This window comes from Trachymyrmex cornetzi, unplaced genomic scaffold (genome assembly GCF_001594075.2).
Source record: "Trachymyrmex cornetzi isolate Tcor2-1 unplaced genomic scaffold, Tcor1.1 scaffold1798, whole genome shotgun sequence".
NCBI lineage: Eukaryota > Metazoa > Arthropoda > Insecta > Hymenoptera > Formicidae > Trachymyrmex > Trachymyrmex cornetzi.
In genome coordinates this window covers 31027-41136 of record NW_017296416.1, presented here as the reverse complement: position 1 = coordinate 41136, position 10110 = coordinate 31027, and the positions used below count along the sequence as shown (strand labels likewise).

The window sequence follows — 10110 nt, the reverse complement described above, 5'->3', positions numbered from 1 at the left end:
GTCTGATGATTCCTTCAATGAAGGAATTAGTCTGAAGTTCTATTTCCTTGATCAAATATCGTGCGCACGTTAATGTTGTCGATAATAGATGTTAGCTGGTTTACATGCGCATCGACACATTTGATTACTCTCTCCATTCCTTGAAATGTAGCTTGCTGCATTACAATCGCGACGGAGTAAGATTTTCTTTTCTTTGTCGGTGGTTGTGCTGACTCTGCCTGTGTATTAGCGGATGAAACTTCCTTTGGAACATTTTCATTTTTCTTATGCGTCACCAGAATAGCTTTCGCACCGTAAGCGGAGGTGAAGCTAACGAAAATGTTTGCGAATGAGATAGGATTTACTTTGGTTTTGCTGCTTTCGCTTAGGTACGTGCTCATGAGTCCCATATTCTCTTGAAATTGTTTCCACGTGTTCGAATCGAAGTTGATTCCTTCTGCGTAATTACCAGTCAATTTGACGATAGGTTCGAAGATTCCCTACTTCGTTGATTGTAATCCCACGTGTAATTTCTTCGTATGAGAAGAGTTGAGTGTGTACGTCGTAGAAAGTAACAAATATTGTTGCATATTTCGTTTGGTAATATTGTTTATCACACGCGGATTAACAGACACTGAGGGATTTCCAATTTCTTGTCTTCCAGCCATGTTTCTTCGCGTGAAAACTTTGAACGAATGTTCACTCGAATGAAGAAAAACTAGGAGGCACGATTCCGAAGTAGACGCTTCGAACAACGAGACTCGAATGAAGCAGCGTACGTCCGTGCGAGGCGATTTGTATTTATTACTTTTCGAAAATTAACAAAAAAATTGCTTACGTAATAATATTTTAAATAATAAATTCTAGAAAAATAAGTTCTAGAAAAATCTTTCTCACCATGCTATGACGCAGTTCTCCTTTTTTCCGAAAAAAAAAATAGAAGATTGAATAACAAAATTATTTCATGCACTATCATGTCACGAACGTGTTCAAACTTGTAATATTCAGGCGTTAAACGAAAAAATTATAAAGAATTACTGTGTCGAACAACATGCGTTATAAATCTTTGATGCAAAAAAATTTTTATGAAAAGAAGAAAGAATTTATTGAATTGTTTATCAGAGTAACAAATAAAGAAATATATTTCACGAGTAATAAAATACACAAAAAAAAAGGAAAATATTAGAATGAGCAATTTTCAGAAAGTTGAAAATTATAAATATTTCATTTAGTGACACGTCATATCCGACGACATTTATGGACAAGAAAAATCCTACTAGGAAAAAAGTATTACATTTGAAAAATAAAACTATTCAAAGAAATATTCCAACTTAAGATGTGTAAAAAATTATGGAATATTTCGTACAGTCGGTTAACAAAAAAAAATAAAAAAAGTTGTATATTAGACGAAATATTCATATAAAGGATTAAAAAGAAAGACACAAAAAATCAAATTTTTTGGTATTTTCACTACCGATTTTTGCACGAGATTTTCTTCGGACGACCGATATAAAGGTATAAATGTATTTACATTGACAACCGCGTAAGCTCATAAACCATTTTTTCCGTAAATCTATAAACCATTCTTACCAATGAGACCGATAAATTGTCAACTTTCTCGGAACTTCAATTTTTTACTGTACTTATCCCCTCTCTTTTATGGGGGTACGCAGGATTTTCCGTATAAATAGACGTTGCATCTTAAGAAAAACGTATTTTCGAGTTTTACATCGAAAATCTTTTCTCTCGTGTGTGCTGAGCAAAAGTTATACGTAAAGTTGTGTATAAGGTATAATGGCAGCTTTGCAAAAAAGTGAAATGGTGAAAGAAATCATTCGTAAGAGTATCAAGTTAGCTTCGATGCTTGATACACGTATAAATGCGGATAAATTTTTATCAGGATTATCCGATACTCCTGAGAAAAATTATATGATTTTCAACGGTTTCACCTGCGAATGCTCGGATTCGTTATTAGGGGTGTTGTATCAATTAGGATACTTTAATAGTGAGAAGCGAAATATATTTATAGCCGCTGAAACCGTGGAAATGCGGCGAATGTTTGGACATGAGGAAGAGGATGTGGAAGGATACATCGCGAATCTCCTTTCACATAACTTTCAAGGTAAACATCTCATATTTTTTTTGCTTTAATATTGTAAATATTAAAAAAGACTACAATATGGTATATATGCAAGTACATATATAGTATATATTAGTAATTCAAGATTGAATTATTTAAAGCAACGAAGATCCAGCTCCGACCGTAATAGGCAGTTACATTCTAGTATTAATTGAGTTTCTGAAATATACGGTCAAAAAATATAAATATTTTGTTTAATATTGTGTTAAAATGTGAATACGATTAATATGTTATATAATCAGCACGAATTAACTAATAATTTTTTAAAATAAATTCTAGGAAAAATATTCGAACTGCGGTGATAAATCCTCTCCCTCGATCACGGAGGCGTTGCGCGGAGGAAGAGCCAGAGGCAGGTATATCGCGTAAGTAAATTAAAAAATTGTAATATCAGAAACTGAATTTTTCGTAATTTCTTAGCATTAAAAGTAGTATTAATTATTTGTAGGAAGGGCACGTATAGTTTTGACGCCCGAATTGGAAGAAGAGAGGAGGGAAATCCCGCTCATCCAGCTCTCGTCGGGTGAGTTAATATTTTTAGGATAGAAATAATTTCTAAAGTGAATAATATAAATCAATTGATAAAATCTTATTATAATACTTTCAGATACGGAAGAAGAAAACGTAAATTCTCCTGCAGAGCATCGTGTATCTTCGCCAGGTGAGTTCTCCTCTTACATGAAAGATAAAAATTTTAATTGAAGCAAAAAATTCAAGAAAAAGTTGTTTTTTTCCAGAATTCGATATATATTCTCCTATTCTTCGTGAAGAAGAAGAAGAAAGAGAAAATCAAATGGAAGAGCAGGAGGAGCAGGAGAAGGAGGAGGAGGGGAGAAGGAGGGGAGGAGGAGGAGGAGGAGGAGGAGGAGGAGGAGAGGAGGAGGAGGAGGAGGAGGAAGAAACTCAGAGGTTGGAAGAAGAGATGGGAAGAGGAGAAGAAGAAGAAGAAGAAGGAGAACACGAGAGAGAAGAAGAAAATCAAGAGGATGGGAGAAATAATAGCTTAACTCCTCCTGCAGGTATATAATTCTTCTCTTTTTGTTAATTTTTTTAGTTTGATGCTCGTATTTAATTCAAGATTAACGAATTTCTTTATTAGATATTGCTCGCTCTCCTATCCTGCGAGTAAGAGGAAGGTAGTCTTTGCGGCACCCTGTTCGAGTTTTCCGATAAAGTTAGTAATTTTATCGGAAAACATTACGTACCAGGTATATAAATATGAAACCAGAATATTTTAATAGAAAATACACGTTTATTGCATGAAAATGATAAAAATATTTTATTCGAAGTATTGTCCATCGCCAGCTATACATTTTTCCCACCTGTCCGACAATTTGTGGATGCCACGCCAAAAAAATTGTTGCTCTTTTGAGCCAAACCAGTCATCTGGCCATTTTCGTACATCTTCGTTAGAAGTGAAGCGCTGCTGAGCAAGTGCGTGTCCCATCGATGCAAATAAGTAGTAATCGGACGGAGCCAAGTCTCGTGAGTAAGCCGCATGCGAAAGTATTTCCCAACCAAACGCCTGAATCGTTTCCTTGATCAGTTTTGCTGTGTGTGATGGTGCATTATCATGAAGCAAAATCACTTTGTGTTGCTTTTTTGATATTCCGGTCGTTTTTCACGCAAAGTTTGATTCAAATTGATCATTTGTTGTCGGTAGCGTTCAGTATTAATGGTTGCGCTAGGTTTTAGCAGCTCATAATAGATCACACCTTTCTGATCCCACAAAACACAGAGCATTGTCTTCCGTCCATAGCGATTTGGCCTTGCAGTCGATGTCGATGGTTCACCTGGAGTTACCCATGACCTTTTACGCTTAGGATTCTCAAAATATATCCACTTTTCATCGCCAGTCACAATTCGATGGAGAAATGACTTTCTTTTGTACCTGGCGAGCAGCATTTCGCAAGTGGTTTTTCGGTTTTCCTGCTGTCTTTTATTCAGTTCATGTGGAACCCATTTTCCCATCTTCTGGATCTTTCCCATGGATTTCAAACGTTTGGAGACGGCTTCTCTTGTCACATTCAATTGATTCGCGAGTTGTTGTTGAATTTGAGCGTTCTTCTCATCCAACAATGCTTGCAATTCACTGTCTTCAAACTTTTTCGGTGGTTTTCCACGTTCTTCGTTTCTCACGTCAAAATCGCCACTTTTGAATTTTTCAAACCACTCAAAGCACTGTGATTTATCAAGAGCATGCTCACCGTAAGCTTCGACAAGCATTCAATGCGATTCTGCAGCAGTTTTCTTCAAATGGTAACAGAAAATCAATGCTGTACGCAAATCGTATTTTCCAGGCACAAAATTCTACATGTTCAACGCTATTACAAACTATACTGTTGTACGAAACTTGTGTTGTTGTGAGTTGAAAATCTTTATCAGATGTCAGAACAAGGAAATGGCGTCAATGACGCGGTCTGACGGCAACTACATTGACAGCTATGGCCATCTATGGCCATTTCACTCACATTATTTGTATAGCGCACAACGCGAAAGCTTTCGACGCGTAGTTCATTCTCCTTTTCATAGTCGAAAATCACTCTAGAATAGAACCTAAAGTGATTTTAAACGGTACAAAAATTATCGTTTTGACAGTAAGACGTACAAAATTTATCGATAGTGTTAATTACATGCCGATGCGTTTGTCGGAATTACCGAAGGCCTTCGGGTTGCCGGATACTTGCGACAAAGGCATCTTTCCGCACCTTTTTAATACTGGCGAAAATCAAACGTACGTAGGACCTCTACCGGGCGTTGACTATTATGCACCCGAAATGATGCAACCTGAGGAACGCGAATGTTTCCTTGTGTGGCATGCGGAAATGACGAAAAAAAACACAGTATTAGATTTCCAGGGTGAAATAGTCACTTATTGTCGTACAGACGTAAATATTCTTCGGCGAGCATGCCTGTCGTTTAGAAAAATATTTTTAGAACGTGGAAACGTGTGTCCATTCGTGGAATGCACAACTATCGCCTCGACGTGTATGAGAGTTTTTCGGAAAAACTTTCTGCGCAAAGAGGAAATAGGCATCATTCTGACTGGTGGCTATAGAATGAATGACAATCAGTCGCGCAAAGCCGTACAGTTGATTTTGAAGGAGCGTGAGATCGGTCGTCGTATAATTCACGCGGGACATGGTCGTGAATATTGATTAACGGAAGGGATACTCATCGACGGATATTATGAGTGCGAGAACGTTGGTGAGACGCAACGTTACGTATCGCAGTTCCACGGTTGCTTCTTTCACGGATGCCCGGCTTGCTATCGAATTAATCGCGATGAAAAAATCGGACAGAATTTGAAAGATACGCTTAACGCGCGTTATGAACGAACGATTGCAACGACCTGGCGGTTACGACAGTGTGGATATATCGTGACGGAAAAATGGGCGTGTGCTTTTAACGAGGAAATGCGCGCGGATCGGGAGGTGCGTGAATTCGTCGAGAAACATCCGATGATACAAATCACACCTCTCGATCCTCGTGATGCGTTTTTCGGTGGGCGTACCGGCAATATCGCGACACGATACGCGGTTGCGGGTAACGAGAAGATACGTTATGTAGACGCATGTTCTTTGTACCCTTATATTCTCAAGACTGGTGTTTTTCCAATTAAGCATCCTGACATCTTCGTAGGAGATGAATGTAGCGTGCTAATTGGAGAAGCACCAAATTTCAATCTCGGTCGGGTTACGGGACTCGTGCGTTATTGTGTACTGCCCCCGCGCGACCTGTATTACCGTATCGCATCCGTGGAAAATTATTATTCTTGCTTTGTCACACATGCTGCGAAACATTTTCTCAATCTGCTTGCGCTCACGACGAACCATCGGAACGTGAGTTTGAGGGCACGTGGGTGTCGTGTGAATTGCGCAAAACGGTTGAGAAAGATTATCTCGTGACACGGGTAGATGAAATTTGGCAATACCAGTGTACGAAAGGGTTGTTTGCCGGGTATAAACACCTTCTTACAATTGAAGCAAGAAGCTAGCGGGTGGCTTAGCGAGTGCGAGGGCGATGAAATTGCGAAAGAACGTTACCTTCGGGAGTATGAAACAACAGAGCGTGTCGTTCTTGAAAAAATAATATCACACGAAATCCCGGACTACGCTCCGTCGCCAAACTCTGCCTCAATTCGTTTTGGGGAAAATTCGGTCAGCGAACAAACCTCGCGAATACCGAAATAGTAAGAACCTCCTAACGATTCGCTGTGTTATTGTCAAGCCCGGAGCATGAGATAATCGGAATATTACCCGTCAACGATGAGGTGATGTATGTTTCGTGGTGTTTAAAAGACGCGAAGCGGTAGTACCCTCTCCAATAACCAATGTGGCAATAGCGGGTAACCTCCTAACGATTCGCTGTGTTATTGTCAAGCCCGGAGCATGAGATAATCGGAATATTACCCATCAACGATGAGGTGATGTATGTTTCGTGGTGTTTAAAAGACGCGAAGCGGTAGTACTCTCTCCAATAACCAATGTGGCAATAGCGGCGTTCACGACAGCACAGGCACGCTTAAAATTGTATGAATATTTGGAAAAATTAGATCGACGTGTCTTGTACTACGACACTGATTCGTGCATATATACGAGCAGCGGAGATCCCGATGAGTACGAACCGCGTACAGGTAACTTTTTGGGACACATGACGAACTCGTGGGTTACGGACACGGTAGCTTCATCGAGACGTTCGTATCAGGCGGACTAAAATTTTATGAGTACGTGGTTTGTACCCCAGATGGACGCCAACGAGAAATTTGTAAAATAAAAGGAATTAAGTTAAATTTTCAAAATTCTCCTTTACTTAATTTTAACACTATTCATAAGTTATTGTTAGATAAATTAGATAAAGAAAGAGAGGAAAACGACGAGGAAAAAACAGCGATAAAATTACAATTTAGAGCAATTCGTCGCACAGCATTTCATGAGGTGTTAACACGAAGTGAAGTAAAAACATGCGCTCCAGTTCTGTTGAAACGACGATTTATCAATAGCCGCTGTTCTCTCCCGTACGAATTCGTATAGTATTTCGCACTGTGTATAATACAGTATCTCACTTAAGTTAGGCTAAGTCGCTGATTTTCCCCTTCCTACCTGTTTGTAAATAAAAATATAGAATGCTAAGTTAAAGTGTAAAAGTTATGAAATAACATTGTAAAAATTAAAATTTAAAATCGTACTGTACTATTAATTGCAAGAATTATAAAGAAAATGTAAGAAAATATAAAAAATATTTAGTTTATATAATAAATTTGTAGTTGTGTTGTGTGTGTGTGTATATTTTCGAATTTTCTTTTTTTTCTTTCATTCTTCCTTTTACTTTTTAAAAACAGATACAAAATATTTTGTAGTTGAAACGAGAAGAAGTGATTTATTATTATATGTTCTCCTTTCGTCTATTTCCTTCCTTTTTCAACGTAAGTTTTCCTTAAACAACACCAGCATCGCGCACAAGCTCACGACACCGACGTCGATGCCACGCGTGCATTCTGCGTTCGAAATATACAGCGATCGCGAACCAATTTACGCGCGAAGATAACCTTATTCTTGCACAAAGATAAGCTCATCTTAGCACCGTGGCGGGATCAGCTGTTCGCAGGCCACGGTGCTCTCGCTGGCTAGCCTACGCGGAGGTTTGCTGACGCGAGCGTGTGCTCGCCGCGTGGGGGCCCTCGTCGCGTTGATTAGCTTATCTCCCTGCTTAAATTTGTCCTTTGCACATTCTTGAAAATATTGTTAAGCGCCATTTTTTACCCTTTTCTTTTTTGCTTTTGAAGTCTTGCACGGTAATCGCGCGTTTATTTCGCAAAATGGACGTGCGCTGGAAATATCCCTGGACATCCATCGTATGCGGTCCTACCGGTTGCGGAAAGACGATTTTCGTAAAGACTTTCCTCCGATATTTATCTCTCATGTCCGACATGCGTTTCGAGAGAGTTTTATTTTATTACGCGGAGTGACAAGAAACTTATCGATAATTACAATACGACAATCGTGAAAAAGAGATCGAAGAACAGAGTTGGCGACGCAGTAACGTTAAAGCGACGAAGAAGAAGAACGTAATTGTATGTCGCGAGGGATTACCTCGTTCAGAGGATTACTCGAACGCTTTCCCCGAAATTAGTGATAATCAATGATCTTATGAGAGAATCGTCGTCGAGCGACGCGATCGTGGATCTTTTCTACAAAGGCAGTCATCACAAGAATCAGTGTTATTCTTACCTCACAGAATCTCTTCCATCAGGGCGGTGGTCAGAGCGATATATCGCTCAACGCGAATTATATCGTCGTTTTCAAAAATCCACGTGATCGCGCTCAAATTCGTCATTTAGAGCGTCAAGTCTATCCCGAAGATCCGAAATTTCTAGAAGAGGCATACTACGACGCTACATCGAGGCCTCACGGCTATTTGCTGCTCGATCTGAAACAATCAACCCCGGGCGAGTACCGATTTCGAACGTGTATTTTTCCCGAGGATACGACTCATTACGTCTACGTGGCACGTAGATCATTTTCCAGGGGATTCGTATAAAAAGTGAGTACGGTTAATCGTACGTGTCAGTCGTAGATTTTTCTCGCGATGAAGGTGGTTGACAAAAAATCGCACAGTGCGACGAAAATCGCCACACATTCGATCGGTAAGAGAAACGCCTGTCTCCTCGCGGCGCTCTATCATTTGAACAAAAATCAACGTACAACCTTCTTACGCGGTGCTGACGAAAAATTAATTCGTTGTATCTGTGAATGTGTTTTTAATACACTCGAAAGTAACGTCTCGCTCAAACGTTGTGAAAAAAATCGGTTAACCAAATACAAAACGCCTCTGCGTCGCATCGTTGCAAAACGTGGAAATTGGAAGGATAAAAGAAAGCTGTTGGTGCATCGAGGCGGATTTTTACCTTATATTATCGGACCTATATTATCGACCTTATTATCACTAATTATCGAAGGAACGAAATAGTGGGATAAAACGTTATGGAGAGGGCCAAAAAAAATGGTTTTAATTTCTACGGAAAATCTCGAGAGACTGCAACATCAGTTACGTCAGAATTCGACGTCATTCGCTGACGCAGAATCAAAGGAAATCGCAATACCGCAAAATTCGGATAACACCGCGAGCACTACCATAATAACACAGCGCAAACTCCCAAAACTCATCTAACACGACTCGATGGAGATGGGCCGTATTCTTAATTCTGATTGGCCACGTGACGAAAGTGAGAGATGAAAAATGTACAGAGAGGAGCATTATGGCGATATCTACAATTTATCCAAGAAACGCGAAAGCAGAAAGACGCACGCAGCGAAAACGAAAACGCAGAAGACAACGCTACACGTGTGGAAATTTCTCCTAGGCTATAATCGGGGGCAAGTTAATTTTCCTAATTTTATTTGAGGCCCAAGTTAGAACGCCCACCATGGTCTAAATTTGGATTGTCATGTTTATTCATCTAGGCTCCATATTAGCATCCAAACTTGGGCCAATATAAGAATTTTGTCTAGGCCTGTAACGTCCGCCGAAATTTGCGCTCAGGCGAACGTCACGTTCAACAACGCCAGAGGCGTTGCCATGACAACGCGAACTGTCACGGTTGCCGTGGAATTCTCGCGAACCGTGATCACGCGCTTAGAGCTTGATTGAACAGCTATTGCGAGACCGTACTGCGCTTGCGCTACCTAATTTTGTTAATCGCGTGAAAATTTAATTAATCCAATAGCGCGACGAATCAGCACCCCGTGATAGTAAAGCCTAAACCATAGGGAACTAAGAACCTCCCTAGTATTCTCGATCTATCGCAGTATTCCGAGTAAATTAACCCCTTGAGTGTCAGTGACGCACATATGTGCAGAAAAAAGTCGTGCCATTTTCGTCTCATGACGCATATGTGCGCATTTGAAAAAAAACATGTTTATACTTCATCGATTCGACTGTAATTTGTTAAATCATGGTTTTTGAAGTCGCTGAATCCAAATTTGAAATCG

At 39.8% G+C, this 10110-nt stretch overlaps 1 pseudogene; it reads left to right on the top strand.

Moving 5' to 3' along the window:
• Positions 1–1773: 1773 nt before the first annotated feature.
• Positions 1774–8659, top strand: LOC108759302 (uncharacterized; annotated as a pseudogene).
• Positions 8660–10110: the final 1451 nt, after the last annotated feature.